Source organism: Eleutherodactylus coqui, chromosome 1 (assembly GCF_035609145.1).
Source record: "Eleutherodactylus coqui strain aEleCoq1 chromosome 1, aEleCoq1.hap1, whole genome shotgun sequence".
Lineage (NCBI taxonomy): Eukaryota > Metazoa > Chordata > Amphibia > Anura > Eleutherodactylidae > Eleutherodactylus > Eleutherodactylus coqui.
Window position 1 is genome coordinate 57,848,916 of NC_089837.1, and position 19,564 is coordinate 57,868,479.

The window sequence follows — 19,564 nt, forward strand, 5'->3', positions numbered from 1 at the left end:
AGTCCTCTGGAACGCACTACCCCAAAACATGCGGGCAATCCATGACTCTCAAAAACTTCAGGCGTGCTCTAAAAACGCACCTCTTCAGGGAGGCATACCACATCTCCCAAACCAAACCTCTCTTTACCCCACCTGATAACATGCTCCCTGTCCTACTAACTGCAATCCCTGCTAGCTGCCTACCGCCCCTGCAGTCACACCAATACAGCCACCACAGCGCTTAATATCCGACCACTGTCTGTGTATAGCATCCCTCACTCTCTACCTCGCCCCCCTGTGCACATCTCTAGCCCTTTACCTTCTGTATCACCCCACTATTTGTAGAATGTAAGCTTGTTGGAGCAGGACCCTCACCCCTACTGTTTCCACCAACTGATTACTACATGTAAAACGTGGTTTTTGTACTTTTGTCTTTGTTTCCCCATTTTTGTAAGCGCTGCAGAATATGTTGGCGCTATATAAATATGATTATTATTTTTATTATAAATGCTGCTGATTTTCTGCATACAAAAATTCCACAGAAAATTTTACAGCATTTCCACAAAAGACACAGTCAAAATCTGTGGGTTGTATTCAATAGATTACCATGAGGTCTGTGTCCGTAATGGAGGCTACGGTGAGGCTGTGCCTTCTCTGGTTTTTCAGCGTAACAAGGGCTCATAACACCCGCTGTTTTTGTAGTAGGATCCCAAAATATTCTGCTCCACACTGCACTGGTATTGAGACTCTTCTGGAGCTTCTTTCCTTCCAACTATGTCTCTCCCTCCTCAGACTCCTTGACTGACTTTCTCTAACGGAACGACTCACTGACTGAATGCGACTTCTCCTCACTCAAACTGCTCTGACTGAAAAACTAACTCCTCCCCATATCCCGACTTGCACTGCTCTGTTCCTGGGCTTGGATTCCCTCTACCAATCAATGATCTGAGTGACAGTAACCAATCAGGATACAGATGTTGCCAGGCAGATTAGGATGTCATCTGTGAGAAATACCCCAATTTCACCCTTTCCTAACAGACCACCCCAGAAATGTCTCCTAAGTACATAAAACGGGAGTTTTTAAGAACTAGTGACTACAGATCCAATAATGTCCACGCCTCAGCTATCTCACAGAAAGCATGATGTTTTCCTGGGTCGTCTCCACGACAGCACCACGTGAGATCGCCTTCCTCCTGATAGGACAGGAGCACACCGAGAGGTTAAAATACCCCCCCCCCCCCCGTCCCCCCTTAGTGTTTTCCTGTCCTGCCAGCGCTCGGAGGGGGGCGGGGCTTAAAATTAAAGGTGCCAAATTCGAAAAAATTAAAAGGAACCTGAGAGAAGAGGGCGCCGAGCAACTAAAAACCACTGAGTATATGGCTTACCCCCCCAAGAGTGTCTGCAGCACCAGTATTAAGACATGAGTGCTCCAGCACCAGAGGTTGTGGAATGTTCAGCCACAGCAACCGTAAGTAGCCAGTGGGGCAAAACAAGGCATGCATATTTGTGTATGTTATTTGTGAATGTTGCATCCTTATACACAAAACGTTTTTTGTTTATCTGCCAGGGGGATAAAAAGGATGCCCCTCCCAGATCAAGGCGAAAAAATGCGCAGAATGCGGCGCAAGACTACCGGCTTCGCATGTGAGGTTATTATGCAAAACATGCGTAGCCAAACTAGTCAAGGAGGAATCGGGGGGGGATTCCTCGAGGACGTCAGGAAGCTTGTCCGAGAGGAAGTACGGTCAGCCCTGACTCCTCCAAAAACGCCACCAACGGGGGCATCAGGGGCGAAACGCCGGAGGAAGGCGTATAGCCCAGAGGAGCACTCAGACTCTGAAGAGAGTTCGGAATCAGAACCAGAAGAGCTGGTGCTCGGAGTCCTCAGAAGAAGAGGACTATAAAAATACCTCTTCCACAAAGAAGACCTAACGGGACTTATCAAATCCGTTAGAGCCACGCTAAAGATGGAAGAACCCAAGGAACCCCGCACCATACAAGACGAGGTCTTTAGGGGATTGGGGGAGAGGCGGAAGCATACCTTCCCGGTCCACAACAATATATCCAAACTGATACATAAAGAGTGGAAGAAACCCGACACGGGATCCTTCTCCTCTAAGGGAGTTAAGGGACGCTACCCGTTTGAGGAGGGGGTATGCTCGAGCTGGGAAGAAATACCCAGGGTGGACATCCCAGTGGCTAAGGTGGCTAAAAGGACAACCTTGCCCTTTGAAGACGCCACACAACTGAGAGATCCAATGGATCGGAAGGCAGAGGGCCTATTAAGAAGATCCTGGGAGGCAGCTGCCAGTACGCTCAGACCAGGGGTCGCAGCCACGTGTGTCGCTAGAACCCTGGGGGTATGGCTAGAGCAGCTGGAGCTGCATATCTCAAACAAAACACCGAGGGAACAAATTATAGATTCCCTCCCCATACTGAAAATGGCCACCAATTTTTTGGCGGACGCAGCGGCGGAGTCTGTGAAACTCTTGGCAAAAACAACGGCCCTAACCAACTTTGCCAGAAGAGTTCTGTGGCTGAAGTCATGGTCAGGCGACCTGGCTTCAAAAAATAAATTTATGCTCGTTCCCTTTTCGTGGCCAGTTCCTCTTTGGTCCGGATCTGGACAAGATCCTAGAAAAGGCATCAGACAAAAGGAAAGGATTCCCGGAAGAGAAACAGTATAAAGGGAAGACCTTCTTCCGGGCTCCAGCACAGCAGCCGGAACCATATAGAGGCAAGGGCAAGACGGGCTGCTGGAGTTACCCCAAGGAGTGCAGAGGGAGGAATTTCCTCTTTAACCCTCACCAGGGGGATCCAGCCAAGCAGAAGCCCTGACACCATTCCAGTGGGGGTGAGACTGCAGAGCTTCGTGGATCGATGGGCCTCAGTGTGCAGGAGCCCATGGATCCCAGAGATCCTGCAGCAGGGATACCGAATCAAACTGGTGTCCCTCCCCAAGAGAAGATATTTCACTACCCGAGGTCCAGCGCAACAACTGCACCCGCTCCAGCAGGCGGTTCGGGACCTAAAACGTCTAAAAGCAGTGTCCTTCGTGCCACAGAGAGAAGAGACCTAGGGGCAGTACTCCAGACTCTTCCTAATAGAAAAACCAGGGGCAGGCTCACGCATGATAAATCTAAAACCCCTGAACATCTTTGATTCCATCCTAAACTTTCGGTATTTGACAATCACTTCAGCAGTGAGGTTGATCCCCAAGGGAGCCTACATGGCATCGATCGACTTGAAGGACGCCTATTTCCATGTACCAATCCACAAGGACTCACGAAAATACCTAAGGTTTGCGCTAGAGATGGGCAAGAGGACAAGACATCGCCAATTCAGATGCCTGCCCTTCGGAATCTCCTCGGCACCCCGCATTTTCACGAAAATCATGGCGGAGGTCGCAGCCTACCTAAGGCAGAGATCGATTCTCATTGTCCCCTACCTGGACGACATCTTAATTATAGCAGAGTCCAGAGAACTCCTAGCAGAAAACCTGGCAACGGTGCTCAACCTTCTACAATTTTTAGGATGGATAATAAATTGGGAGAAGTCCAGCCTAGACCCCAGCAGGGAGAAGGTGTTTCTAGGCATAACACTAGATTCAGAAGCTCAATGCTCTTTCCTCCCCAAAGCAAAAGCGCACAAGATCCGACAGATGGTAGAATCCTTCCTTCAAAGACGGTCATGCTCAATCCAGGAGGCTATGTCCCTCCTGGGAAGCCTAACATAATGCATCCCGGGGGTGGCATGGGCTCAGACGCACACTGGATCTCTGCAAGCAGCAGTTCTCGCGGCATGGGACGGCAAGCAATCCTCGCTAGAGAGGAGAATGCAGATAAGGAACTCAGTGAAGGTATCCTTACGCTGGTGGACTTCCCCAGGGAATCTGCGAAGGGGGGTCCACTGGATGCAGAATCCAGCCACGCGGGTCACGACAGACGCAAGCTCCTGGGGATGGGGGGCACACGTCGGAGACGAGCTCCTACAGGGTCCATGGCCGCAGGGGATGAAACACCAGTCCTCGAACTACAGAGTTGCAGGCGATCTGGAAGGCCCTCCAGCACCTGGGGGGACGTGGTAAAAAACCAGCACATAAGAGCGCTATCAGACAATATCACGGCAGTCGCCCATATTCTGCATCAGGGGGGGCACGAGGTCGCCAGCTCTACAAAGCATCTCACAAAGAATCTTTTGCTGGGCGGAAGGCCGCATCCTCTCATTATCGGCAGTACACTTGAAGGGATCCCTGAATCAGAGGGCAGACTTCCTCAGCCGAAGGCGTATAGACCCAGGGGAATGGTCTCTATCCCAGGAGGCATTCCGGATCATGACGGACAGGTGGGGTCTCCCACAACTGGACCTGTTCGCATCCAGACAAAACGCCAAAGTAGAGAACCTCTTCTCCCTCAGACCGGAGGACTGGCCAACAGCAGTGGACGCCCTGAGCCAGGATTGGGGAGGAGAACTGGTGTACGCTCCCCCCCCCCCCCCCAATTCCACTAATCCCAAGGGTACTGCAGCACTTCAGGTCACAGGCATGCACCCTGATCCTAGTGGCTCCCTTTTGGCCAAGAAGGAGCTGGTTCAGCCTTCTAAAGAACCTGAGCATCCAGGAGCCTGTCACCCTTCCTGCTCACACGAGTCTTCTAACACAGGGTCCTCTGAATTATCCCGATATAAGCAGACTCCACTTGACAGCCTGGATACTGAAGAATCCATACTAAGAGGCACAGGATTCTCAGACAAGGTAGTCAGGATGCTATTGGTAAGTAGAAAAGAAACAAACCGCATCTACCAAAAGATCTGGAAGAGGTTTATCTCTTGGAGACAGGGGAAGGACTCCTCGAGCAGCGGTGCTGACATCCCATTAATCCTGGACTTCTTGCAGGAAGGACTGGACATGGGCCTCTCCCCGAGCACCCTAAGGGTCCATACGGCAGCCCTTAGCGCCCTATTTGACACTAAGCTAGCGGGAGATAGGTGGATCAGTAGATTCCTGACGGCGGCAGATAGGTTCCAGTCTGGACATATATTAGTAGGTCTAGGTCGCAACCTAAATTTGGTCTTGGGGGCTATGTCGGCAGAACCCTTCAAACCAATTGAGGGGCTCTCAATAAGAACGCTCACAATTAAAGCAATTTTCCTAGTGGCCATTTCCTCAGCTAGACTGGTTAGCGAGCTACAAACCCTATCCATCCGCCACCCGCTCCTCAAAATAACCGACACCAAAACGGATCCGACCTTCTTGCCTAAAGTAATGTCTCCATTCCATAGGGCACAGAACATAACAATCCCCTCGTTCTTTAATAACCCAAAAAATGAGAGCCCTAAATTGCTTAGACGTCAGGAGAGCGGTCCTGAAGTATATCGAGGCCACAGGTCCATGGAGGCAGGACGACAACTTGTTCGTCCAATTCTCAGGCCCTAACAAGGGGAAAAAAGCAGCTACAAGTGGAGCACAAGATGGATTCAATTAAGCATCAGGAGATGCCTTTTGTAAGGGAGCTGAAGCTTTATCATCAACAGACCTTCCATCAGGGCAATGATCCAACGCATATCTCAAACTAGACCAAGGCTTGGTTTCAGAAGCAGCCCTGGAAGATTCTTGAGTGGCGAAAGACATTTGCAGTTTCAGAATTATTCAACTCCTTCATGACAAGTCATTTTTGGTGTATTTGGAATAAATACATTCTAGGATTTGTGTTGAGCTATTCACGTTATTTGTTTTTTTACAAACTGCAGATGTAGTTTCAATCAAACGTATTCAACCCCCATTACAAGTAATGCTTATTTGTCAAATTTACAAGCCTTCAGCAAAGTAAACCCATTTTATAAAATAATGAACGATCGCAGTTATGGTCATTCATCCACATAAGCTGATTTTTGGCCTATGTCAAGGGAAATCAAACAAAATGCATAGGGATCAGTGATCATTGTGTTTGGCTAGTTCTTAGCAAGTCTAAAAGGACCTTTTGGAAAAACATGTTTTTCAAAAATACCAAAAAAAAACAAAAAACCACCACACGTCATTGTGGACTGCTATTCCTCCCATAGAATCCTAGAATGGTAGAGTTGGAAGGGACCTCCAGGGTCATCGGGTCCAACCCCCTGCTCAGTGCAGGATTATCTAAATCATTCCAGACAGATATTTGTCCAGCCTTTGTTTGAACACTTCCATAGAAGGAGAACTCATCACCACCGGTGGTAACCTGTACCACTCATTGATCACCTCCCTGCCAGAAAGGGAGGAGACAAATTAAATATTAGAAAAAACAACCCCCCCCCCCAAAAAAAAAAATATATTATTAAAAAAAACCACAACTTTGTTTCATCCCACTGCTTCTAGTCTTTTCTTGTGCAAATGAGAATAGGGCTGATCCTTCTACACTGACAGCCCATTTTGTGTGTGTGTGGGGAGGGGGGGGGAGGGGGACTGGTTAGAACGTTGATTGGTGAACCGATGTGCACAATGTTGGCACGTGAAAGTGACAACCAATCATGGCATGGGGCTGTAATGTCGCATTCATAGGCCAAGCTTATGTAATTTCCCTGTGGATGTTACTATCTGGCACTGTACGCCTCAGGACAAGCCAATGATTTTCCAGTTAAGATATTTTTACATAATCATACACCATAGAGAACTTAAAAAAAGGGTCCATAAACTCACAGCAAGAATGTGCCACGCCTTGTGACAACCCCATTACTTTGACCATATGGGGTTGATTGTAGGGAGAAGAAATGGTGAAATGGGGTCAAGGGGCTGGAAACGTAAGAGGGGAGAACAGAGGTCAGCTTTACATGGGACAAATGTCGGGCTCACTGATAGTCAGTGAACGGTGGTGGAGCACGCCAAAGATCTCTTCTGGCCGCACATTCACTGAATTTGTTTACATTGTGTGAAAATTTGCTCAGCAGTCACATAATTTCAGTGAGCTGAAACAAAACGAGAAACTACTGAGTGATATTTTGCTCAACACCCTGTTGGGTCACATGTTTACACAGGATAACAATTGCTAAAAATTGCTCCTTAGACTAACTTGTCAAACTGAGCAATTTTTTTAAACCAGTTTTGACCAAATATTAAGAGGCCTCTGAGTATTTTTGACTTTTTCTTCACACAAATCTCGGAAATCTTGACATAAGTTCACGAGAAATAAGGAAATAACCGTTTGGCTATCAAGCTGAAAGTTTGTAAACTCTTCTGCTCCTATAGCTATCACGTTATCACCTCTATAATAGGTTTCTTTTATAAAAGAGTATTTAATATATTGCCTAAAACAAAAGTTTTACCAATAGACGGTAAAACCGAAGGATGAAGTTTCAAGATAAGTTATTGATATGGGCCCAATACACCGCTGTAAGACTTTGCATATGGCAGTGAAAAGTTCCTCTGCCAATCAAATTTACAATTTTGTTACAAATCACTTTGTCTAGACTGTTCTGTACTAGAAAAGTGGTGCTGGTGGGGGGGGGCTTAAAAAAGTGTGTGCACCTTGAGTTGCAACTTTTTTACACTACAAAGATGGCACTTGTGAAGGAGTCTACACTGGCTCCAGTTGTATCCACTTAGTGGAGTACAGAACTAGATGTGTACAGGTTTGTCAGTAAATGAGAACAAGGTTTACCTTTATTGACTGCAAACTGAAGTAAAGTAGAAAGGTGTAGAAATCTTCATAGAGAGATTAAAGTTCTCTTTACATGGGACGACTGCCAAGCTTCCGTAGGAGCAATAATCCAAGTGAGGAGAAGACTAAATGGAAAGCTGGTCGCTCAAGCGCTATTCGCTTTCAGTGGGGCTGCCAAGTACCCAAATTGCACACCCACTCGGATATGGAGTGACGCCTGTTTGCAAGGGCCGATAATCACTTGGTTTATAGGTTTGCTAAAAACAAAAGACTACGACAATAGCAATTTCTTGCTTGATGCTTTGTGAGCAGTGGCATGTACACAAGATGATCACCTGAATTTACGGTTTCCAGTGGGAATTCAGGCAATTGTCTCATAAAGTACCCTCAAAAGGGGTACTGCTTCCCTTCCCTACACAATGAGAAGGCTGAATGGAAAGCTGGTTGCACAAGCTCCATTTACTTTCAATGGGCCTGCCGAGAACCTAATGGTACATCCACTCCATTGAAATAAATGAAGCACTGAACATTCAGAGCAACGCCACTGCAGGGGAGAAACAATGCCTACAGCAACAGGAGATTGAAGAGGAATAAAGATGAGCGAACATCAAAATGTTCGGGTTCGCGTTATTCGAAACGAACTTCCTGCGATGTTCGGGTGTTCGTTTCGAATAACGAACCCCATTGAAGTCAATGGGCGACCGGAACATTTTTGTATTTCGCCGATGCTCGCTAAGGTTTTCATGTGTGAGAATCTTGGCAATTCAAGAAAATGATGGGAACGACACAGCAAGTTCTCCTCTGCCACAGCTGTAACAGCTGTGACAGAGAAGAGCGATGTTAGCCCATTGAATTCAATGGAGCCGTCAATACAGCCGACTCCACTGAATGCAATGGGCTGCCGGCGATCGCGGGATGAATTGTCGGAAAGGGGTTAAATATATAAGCCCTTTCCTGCAATTCATCCAGAAATGTGTAAAAATAAAAAATATATATATACTCACCTGGTGCCGGCAGACGGAGTTCAGCGCGGCAGGCTGCAGTTCTCCTGAACTGCTCTGAACAGCTGTGAGTAGTATTCAGCAGCCGGGGATTTAAAATCCCCGCCTGCTGAATAAGATGCCTCTGAATGGTCACAGCCTGACCAATCAGAGGCCAGCCCTCACTTACACCCATTCATGAATTCATGAATGGGTGAGTGAGGGCTGCCTCTGATTGGCTCAGGGGCAGCTCTCCTGCCTTTGAGCCAATCAGAGGCAGCCCTCACTCACCCATTCATGAATTCATGAATGGGTGTGAGTGAGGGCTGGCCTCTGATTGGTCAGGCTGTGACCATTCAGAGGCATCTTATTCAGCAGGCGGGGATTTTAAATCCCCGGCTGCTGAATACTACTCACAGCTGTTCAGAGCAGTTCAGGAGAACTGCAGCCTGCCGCGCTGAACTCCGTCTGCCGGCACCAGGTGAGTGTATATATATATTTTTTATTTTTACACATTTCTGGATGAATTGCAGGAAAGGGCTTATATATTTAACCCCTTTCCGACAATTCATCCCGCGATCGCCGGCAGCCCATTGCATTCAGTGGAGTCGGCTGTATTGCCGGTTCCATTGAATTCAATGGGCAAACATCGTTCTTCTCTGTCACAGCTGTTACAGCTGTGGCAGAGAAGAAGGATTTGTCTTCTATATGTTCTCAATGGGGTTGGCGCTGCTGCCGCCGGCCCCATTGAGCGCATATAGAAAAGATTTCTCAGGGAAGAAAGTTAAAGTAACCCGAACATCCGAACATCGTGTGGTGTTCGTTACGAATAACGAACATCCCGAACACCCTAATATTGGCCCGAGCATCAAGCTCGGACGAGTATGTTCGCTCATCTCTAAAGAGGAACTCTTCTCAGACCCCCGCCGATCATAAAATTATTCCTTATCCTGCATTTAAGTGATAACTTGATATTCAGCTAAAACACCTTTTTAGGCTTATTTTATATTGAATTTGAAAACCTTTGTACCAATAGACATGTTATACGGCTAAAGGATGGAGTTTCAGGACAAGTTGTTTTTATAGACCCCAATACAGCCTAGTAAGACCTTGTCACTTCTCTATTTGGACGCCTGTATGAGCTTTCTTCTAATAGATATGACTTGAGAAGCACAATTTTATAACTCAAAGACAGGTTTAAAATGGCTATAAAAAACAAACTATATACATTCTGTAGAAGCAAAGGTTGCCCCCTTAATTTATATAATGCCTACATATCCCATAGCACTAATCAGATATTTCTATGTGCAACAGGGTCTTCAAAAGAGTACATCTTCTAACCAGCAATGGAAGGCACTGCAGAATTTGAGATTCAGAAGATTGGTGAAAGTGATTTCCAAGTCTTGAAACCTCTTGGCCAGGGGACCTATGGTCAAGTTCTCATGGCTCGTGAGAACAACAGGTAATTCTGCCATCAAGAATGTTAATTATATTCAATTAATGATCTAACTCGGAATGGTTACTGTGCTAAATGCTTGTTATGTTAAGAAATGTTTAAAGAGTTAGCATGAAAAGCTTAACATTCTATGTGATCCGTTAGTTGTATGGTCAATGGGGGTTGAAACAGGTGTAAATGGGGGTGGGGGGTTCAAACAAGGTGAACTTGTTGAAGGTAAAATTGTCTAATAGGAAATATTTTTTTAAACCAGAGAACACCTTTATAGGAGTTTTCTGGCTTAAAAAATATTTTTATATACCTCATTAGTGAATTCGGATTTAATCGAGGGGTCATCTATTCAGCATCTTTACTTATTGGCCAGCGATTAGAGCATTGACAAAGCTTGCCTATTGTTGATCAGTGAGATCTCAGCTTCAGCGTACTTTGCGATCAGCTTTTGTTCAAGAAACCCTTCTAACAAATATTGTCCAACATTGAAAAACCCTTTAAGACGACTACTCAAAATCTATAAGCCAATTCCCTACATTGATTGATATGTTTTTTTTTCTGCATTTATATCTAACCAGGTAACATTGGTCCTTCATGAATTTCAGGACAGCAAAGTTGAAGCTTTCTTCCATGAATTACGCGTGTCCTCCTATTTGTCATGTTACAAAGGCATCATATTCACTTACCCCTCCTTTAGGAAAGCCATGGGCCATTATGTTCTGACCCAGAAATTGGCTCCTGCAGGATCCCTCCATTCTCTAATTCAGGATGGTGTAAGTATTTCAATATCAAAATTGTCACATAAATGGAATTTCGATATTGAGCCATGTTGGAAGTTTATTTTTGATAATTCTGAAAGAAATGCAGAAGGATTCTCTCATTTCTAGAGAGGTTTTAGAGGTGCTAAAATTGCTTAAATATACCTGATCTGATAAATTCATAGACCATTTTTAATTCATGTAAAGCACATATCTAATGACCTCCCTTACTTTTCTAGGTCATAATCCCAGAAGTGATGGTGAAGTGTTGTGCAGTGCAGTTAATGGGAGCTCTGGAGTACATGCACAGTAGGGGTCTGGTACATAGAGATGTGAAACCAGATAATGTCCTACTAATGGACAATGACTGATACCACATCAAACTAAGTGACTTTGGTCTGACTCAGATCGTTGGCAGTCTGGTTCCATCCATGGCTCCCATTATACCTTACATGGCTCCAGAGATCTGTGAATTGAAACCAGGAGAAAGCATAATATTGAATCCCAGTGTTGACATATGGGCCCTTGGTGTGCTTCTATACACAGTTTTCAGTAGATATCTTCCATGGAAAAGAGCTATGCACAACGATTAACTATTCCAGAGATATCAGCTGGCAAAGAGACCTAGAACACTTTCAACTGCTCTTCTAAGTCATATTGACCTTCCATGGAGAGTGGAAGAAATTGTAGAAATTGTTATTCAAGAGGAGGATGTTGAGATGGTTCATTATGTCAATGAAGTGATCATCATTGAAGAGGAGGAGCCTTTCATTGTGGTGGAAAACCATGGGGATATTGAATGCATCATTGTGGCAGATACCACCGATGAATCTCTACCCAGCTCCACTGAGTCCACATTCCTCCATTTGCCTAATGACACCAATCTTTGCTTGTGATCTGAGGTGGAAATAATTTAGAACAGAGTTGGTGACAACTCTGGATAACATCACTAGATGCATAATAAATTTACTTCAATAAAATGCAATTTAAAAAGGTCTACTATGAACATTTTTTTGTGAGTAAATTCAAAAATATTAAAATTGGTTATTCATTTTTGCTTTCAGCAAAGCATATGAAAAGATTCATATTTGTTTTACATTTTATCTATGCAATTCAAATATAACTGGAGTGCATATCAGGGGAACATAGTTCTACCACTAGTCAGTCCAAACATGGAATATTGTTTTTAGGTTTTGGTACTGATGCTCATATCTGAGCTCAAGCTGGGGCAGCTAAAGTAAAAATTTTAATGGGTGGACTACAGCACCCAGCGAGGGTATCAAAGTGAGCATCATTTAATAAATATATCAGGGCTTACTATGGAGATTTCTCCCATCACCACTATTTAAGCCGCACTGTAAAAAGGGGCATTTTTAGATGTAGAAAGGTTGCTATACAACATAGGTGGTGGACCTCTATGTAAGAGCAGTGAGACTCTGGAACTCTCTGCCTAAGGCGGCCATCAATGGTGAGGTTACATCCGCTATGAGCATTAAAGCGCCACACTCAGAACTGACACAAGGCAATGTTCACATGGGACGAAAACCATCAGTTAGTCCCATGTAGAACACAAAAACCAATACCAAATCACAAGCAAAGTGAGAAGTGGGGAATCTAGCCCCATCAGCTACAAGAGGGAAAACCCCTTCCTTAAGTATCACTCCAATAATTGCAGCCCTGCATCCTCAACCTGGGCCATAAATAGATGGAAATAGGATTACGCTATCCATTCACCTCAATTCACACTATATGTAAGATTACCTGTTTACATAGACTGATCATTTGATTTTTATGCCTACAGAAACTGGACAAATGATCGCTCACCATTCACTGATGGCATTTATACAGATTACCATTATCGCGTAGATTCCTGCCATTCAGCGAGGGATTTTAATGATCCACAGTTCTAGAGTGAGCAGCACTCTAAGGGTCATCTTACACTGAACATCTGGTGCATTCATTAATTGCACATCCTTTATAATAGGGACCATGTAATGCTTTACTTCACCTGTGGAGGCACTGTTCAGAAATTGAACACTTGCTAAATTTCTTCCCAGTTTACAGATGCAATAATTTTATCAGTGAGGACCTTGTTACAGAAGAGTGAGAATTAAGTGTTTCGATTAAAAAAATAAAAATTATATAATTTTTTTTTTTGAAAATTAAAGCTACTTATTACATGAAAAAAAAAATTTGTATAAACAGATATTGATGTATATTCCTGTATTTGGCCTGCTTAGGGATGGGGCTTAACTTCAAGCGATAAATGACTAGTGACGTCATTGCTAGCTCGATCGCTCAGGTCCCGGCCATTTAGATGGGCAAATACATCATTGGTAGAGATGAGCGAGCGCACTCGGAAAAGCACTACTCGCTCGACTAATGTGCTTTATCCGAGTATCGCTGTGCTCGTCCCTGAAGATTCGGGTGCCGCTGCGGCTGACAGGTGAGTCGCAGCGGGGAGCGGGGCAGAGCGGGAGAAAGGGAGAGAAAGATCTCCCCTCCGTTCCTCCCCGCTCTCCCCTGCAGCTCCCCGCTCCGCGCCGGCACCTGAATCTTCAGGAACGAGCACAGCGATACTCGGATAAAGCACATTACTCGAGCGAGTAGTGCTTTTCCGAGTACGCGCGCTCATCTCTAATCATTGGCTCATTTAAACAAGAATCAGTCTTTCAAGTTCACTTCCTAAGCGAATAAGAGGGACGGAATGAGCGCTGCTTCAGCCAAACAAGTCAGCAATGATTTTTCTGCCTACACAACATGAACGATGAATGAATAGTCCACGATCATCTTTTGATCATTGGCTTGCATTTAAATAATGGAACGACTAATCACTGACTTTAGCGCGTTTGAACATTTTTTGAATGATAATTATAATCATTTAGTCTAAAGCTCCTATGAAGAAATGATTTGCAATTGTCTAGCATTCAGAGATAAGACAATATAGGGGAGAATATCATGCCAAATTGAATGAAAGAACTGCAGAATTGTTTTCTCATGAGTTACTATAGTCTTCTAGAACAAGAGGCACTTTAGTCTGGTGTAACCCACAACTCAAACAGATTAAGGATATCCATGCATGACACAAGAAAACCCATAGTGGGCACTGGGGAATACTTTTCACCTATAGTGGCACTTGCTGCTAAAATTCTCCAGATTATAGCCGTGATTCGTTTATCCTTGAGGATCCTTGCAACAAAAAAAGAAAAAAAAAAATTGTCGAAAGTGGAGAACAGCTTTAAAAAAAAATTTCAACAGACTTGGACTTCTATTTTAAACTTCCAAAGAAAGAATATTGAAAATTCTGCTAAAATGGGGATTTGTAGAAGTTGATAATGTACCGGTCCTGCTCAGGAATGGGCTTTGACTTCAAGCCAATGAAGAATCATTTGCAAATGTAAATATGTCCGTCATCCAGAGATAAGATCCACCCAGACATTATACAATGCTCAGCTGGGTTATTGACTGCTAGTATTAAGGTGCTAATTTAGGTGGCTTTAATTTTGGGGCAGTATACAGTAACTATTGTTTTCTTAGTATACATTATAATCCCTTTGAGTTGTGTGACATGCCTGGGAGGCAGAGACTACTGATTGTACAGAATGCTGCACCCCTAACTAACTAGTTTAGTCTCCAGCCTACCATCCAGGTTTTGTATAGCACATTTATGTTTGTAGGATCCAGACCCGGGCGGTGATTATATATTTATTCGCTTCTGTTCTTGAGTCCTTTATTCCTTTTTAGTTAATTAAAAGTTGTTTTAGGAATCCCCTCAGTGAAGGATCCTTGAATTGCATTGGATTCCTTTGCATCAGTGTTATTGTTGATCTAACTGGGACTACATCTCTGACTAGAGCCATGGAGAGATCCTGTACAAGCAGCTTATGTTACACCTGAACTACGCTGGGCAAGGTCAACCACCATTACCACATTTATTAGACTTGTAAGGGGTCTTGCAGAAGCAAATCCTTCCTCATTAGTCAGTTTCAGACTGCAGTTTTTTGGGGACACCAAGGGATATTATTTTTACATCTTCTCTAACAATTGGACCACATTTCTTACAGCTGTAGAACACGAGTAGAACGGCTAATTCTAGTGATAGAATCATGCTTGTAATATACAAATACTAGTCTGTTACACAAGAACGTAGACAGCAAACTAACGGATACAGTTACAGAGCCTCCTGTTTCCTTTATACATAAAAACGAAATAGTAAGCAGATAAAAGTAAAACCACCTTTACACGGGCAGATAAATCAGATTCCCACATCCAGCTAGAATCTGATTGGCATTCAGTCACTGCATGCATTTCCACTGAATGAGAAATGAGATTTTGTTCGCTTATCGTATGTCATTGAGTTTCTGCATGCAGAATATTGAATGACTGATCGGTCATGTAAATATTTCACTTATGAGCTGCCTGCTTACTGTGAATGACTCCAGTCAGCAATTCTCGGTCCTGTGTTAATGCACAGGAACGGTGTGCGCTGGGACGGCCTGTTGGGCATCGGCATCTGACAGATTGCCCCATGTAAAAGGGAGCCTAACATCTAGTATACTAAAGAAAAACATTGAAAACTTACATAAAAAAAACTTTAAAAAAGTTGAATGCACTAGAGAGACATTTGTGTTTATTGGCATTTTCTATTGGGCAAATACAGGTCCGCATTTACCCTGCAGAAAGCAACAATGCCAGCAAATGCAGATAACTTAGCAACCGCATTTCATCAGAAACAAGTATTCCGGACGTGTAACACGCTGGTCTGACAGCGGTCTTAAGGAAGCTCGGTGTAGGGGCAGGTAAAGCTTCCATGATTCTTCTCCAGTGTTATCATTTGGCTCAGACATGTTTAGTACTTTGACCAGACTGAAATCACTTTGCCTTTTGCAGAAGTCACAAGTCTTGTTGCTGTGCTCTGGGGACCCCCTGATCAGGGCTGAAGAACCCCCAGAGTTCCTAGGAACCCTGGTTGGGAAATCTAGCTTTGAAATCACAAAATAACGGAAGGCTTGGGAAAATTACTTTTTTGCCAAAGTGTTTGCAATCTTTACCCAGTTGAGTAGCTATAGGGGAGGAAGAGGTTGCTAATTAGACCCAACTAGGGTAGGGCAAAATGCAAAGCACAATGGAAAATTTACTTAAATTCATGAAAATGGGATGGGAGCAGTAACTAAAGGGTTAATCTTTTTTGCTTTGACCCTCTTACTTCCCCCAACTCAAATCTTAGTGCAAAGAGGTCTACTTTTCTGAATAAACTTTCAGCAGCCTTATTATTCCCTTCTCCCCGCCTAGCCTTGTGCTCACAGGATCTCATTATTACAATGGTCAGCTGTTTACAGCTCATTATGCTATCTGTGCGGGATGTTGTGGCCCCATCATGTTACAATTACTTATATTAGCTACACAGTTATGGGTGGAACAACAAAATGGGAACAACAGTTGCCTGAAGGCCCAAAACTAGTTGGCATAAACATTTTCTTAGTCACACTTCTCCTTGAATGGGTATCCCAACAATAGACCTTGATGGCTTTATCCCTAGTAAATACCCTAAATGTCTGATGGGTGCGATTCCCAGCCATCACATTGAGGGTTCATCTAGACATCAGTATTTGTAAGCCCCCCCCAAAAAAATAAAAAAATTGCAATGATTGTAGAATAATTGATTACAACTGTAAATTGTTTTTTTTGCAAAAAGCTGAAAGTTTGTAAAATGAACCCAAGTTACCCAACATAACAGAAGTGGTTTCTCCAGATTCACTACAAAATGCCACTTTTAATGATTACTGCAGTCTCAGATTTAACCCCTTCACTACAAGAGTCTTTTGTAATTAATAAAGCACCTTTCGCTGTTCTGACCTGCCGCAAACACAAAGCATAACTGGACACCGACTTATGACAGCGTTTCTAAGGAATCCTAGCCCATTTCTCTTGAACAATGGCCTCTAGTTTACGAATATTCCTTGGGTTGTGCGCTGTAACCACCTTTTCATCCCAAAGATTTTCTATGGGGCTCAAGTTACACTTCTGATGGCAACTCAAGCATCTTTCGGGACTACTACTGAAACCAAGCCTTGGTCTTTGCTGTTTGCTTCAGATCATTGTTCTGTTGGTAGATTCAATGATGCCCATGCTTCAGCTTTCCCACAGAAAGCATGACATTTTCTCATCTGATCTCCACATACATGACTGAAGCCATCTTGTGCCCCAAAGGTTGCAGTTTTTCAGTGACAGGAAGCAAAGCAGATGCAGTCCATCACTGAGCCACCGCCATTCCTCACTGTCGGTAGGGTGTTTTTTTCTTTTTTTCCAGTATATGTTTCATTCTTCCTGCTCCAGACACACCTCTGATGGGCCTGGAATGTCAGTTTTGTTTCTTAATTCATGTAACTAAAAACACAAAACCTAAAAAGGATTCTGTTCTATATCGTGAAAAACAAAAAACTGGAACTTTCTGGCCCTACAGATCAGCGGGTCTGGAGGAGGAAGAATGAAGCATACACTGAAAAGATTGTCCTGCCTACAAGGCTGGGCTTCAGAAGCAACTCTAGAAGATTGAGTGGCTGTCCGTCACATGACTTGAACTCCATAAAAAATATTTTTGGCTGGAGTTGAAGGCGGCAGTTGCAGCATGCAAACCAAGATTTTTACTGGCTTTTGGCCATTTTCTATGAGGAAGGTTCTAAGATTCCTCAAGAATGCAGTTAGAGGCTGGTGTCATAAGAGCAAAAGGTTCTCCCAAAACATGAAGGTGTGAAATATCTCGGAATATCTCTGAAATTAAAAGTCCTTTTTTGTGAATTCAGAGAAATCCCGTCATAAGTCGTGTTCAGCTATTCAACTTGTTCTTATTTGGTTCATTTGTACAAACTGCTGAAAGTTTGTAAATTTGGCAAACAAACCGAACTTGCAATGGGGGTGAATAATTTTGATTACATACAAATGTTGATTATATAGAACTACATCTGCAATGGAAACCCTTTTATAATAGTGGGTGGGGATTGGAAGGATTAAATAAACAGGTTTGTCAGTTGATCAGTTTGTGAACATAAAAGTGATTGCTGATCAGCCCTACATGTCCCCATGTGAAGATGTACTTATAAAATAGGAGTAGAAAGTTGTAGAACTTGTCATCCTTAGAGAGACAAACTCTTTACATGGGCAGACTGCCAAGCTTGTATAGTAGCAATAATCATTCAAGTAAATGGAGGTGGTGTGGGCCAGGATTGTCCCAACCGGCCAGCCCACCCTCCGCTATTCACAGAAAGTAAGTCATTGAAACACGGAGTGACTCTTGTTTACAAGGGCTGATAAACACTTGGTATATCGTTTTGCTAAAAAGAGGACTCCGACAAGAGCGATTTCTTGCTTGGTGCCCTGTGAGAGGCGGCAAGTACACAAGATGATCAATCACCCGAATTCACTGATTCCAGTGAGAATTTGGGCAATTGTTTCATATAAAGTACCCTCAAAACGGGTTGTATCAGAACAAGTTATTCACTATTCACAGCATAAAAAGGTATAAACTTGATCGGTGGAAGTCTCATTGCTGAAACCCTAGCCAATCTCAAGAATAGGGGTCCCATATTCCACACTCTTCTCACTGCAGGGTTTACTGTGTCCCCTGCAAACAATGAGAAGACTGAATGGAAAGCTTGTCGCACAAGCTCCATTTGCTTTCAATAGGGCTGCCAAGTACCCACATTGCACACCCAGTCGGGTATTTCCATCACACTATTGAAATTAACGACGCACTGAACATGCAGCATGTTCAGTCAGTGCTCCATTCAGAGCTATGTCACTGCAGGGGAGAAGCGATCCCTACAGAAATAGTAAATTGGGACATGGGAGGCCCATTCTCCAGATCCACGGGGGTCTCAGAAGCAAGTGCCTCTCCAATCATAGTTATCCCTTATCCTGCATTTAAGGGATAACTTGATATTCTGGTACAACCCCTTTAAGCTTCTTTTTTTTTACATTAAACTTGAAAACCTTTTTACCAATAGACATGTTATTGGAGGATGGAGTTTCTGGATAAGTTGTTCTCAGACTCAATACAGTCCAGTAAGACCTTGCATATAACTGAAAGTTCATCTCTCTTCAGTTGCCTGTATGAGCTTTCTTGTAATAGATATGGCATGAGGCACAAACTAAATTAAAGATGATTTTGAAATGGCTATAAAAGAGAAATCCATATACCTTACATAGAAGCAAAATTTGCCCCCACAACTTAGGGTAGAGGGGGGGGGGGCGATAGTATGTATAAAGCCACCAAATGTCTTGAATATATTAGAAAATGGCAAACAGATGCCAAGAAAACCTTGACTTCTCCCTAGTATTCCTCCTCACCTAAGCAAGTCATAATGTCCAGTCACAACAAAACCTTTCTAAAAAGGTCAACTTGCAGGTGAAATCTTCATTTGCATATGACTAGAGGAGCATTAATTTCCATGGTCTTAGAAAGAGGAGGGACCTCAAGCTCTTGGCCATAAAAGACAGTTGGACCTCTTGGACTACAGTCACTTCTTGAGCACTGGATCTCCTAAAACTCCTCAAGAGTTTACCTTGTGGATTGAGACACTCAAGCTCTTGCCACCCAGAACACCACATTCTCCATAGAACACAAGCGGATCTTCATTGCCAAGGTATGTTTCTATCCATACTAGGTTTCCAACTTTTGGCCAACTTTTAAAAATATGATTTATTAAACACACAAAATGGAAGCCTACTGTTCCATTTAAGATCCTCAATATTATGTTTTGTAGTTTGAGC

At 43.6% G+C, this 19,564-nt stretch overlaps 1 protein-coding gene across 1 annotated transcript in view; it reads right to left on the reverse strand.

Moving 5' to 3' along the window:
* Positions 1–19,564, reverse strand: part of EVA1A (eva-1 homolog A, regulator of programmed cell death) — an 814,688-nt gene that overhangs the window by 267,164 nt on the left and 527,960 nt on the right. The gene's annotated exons all lie outside the window — the stretch shown is intronic.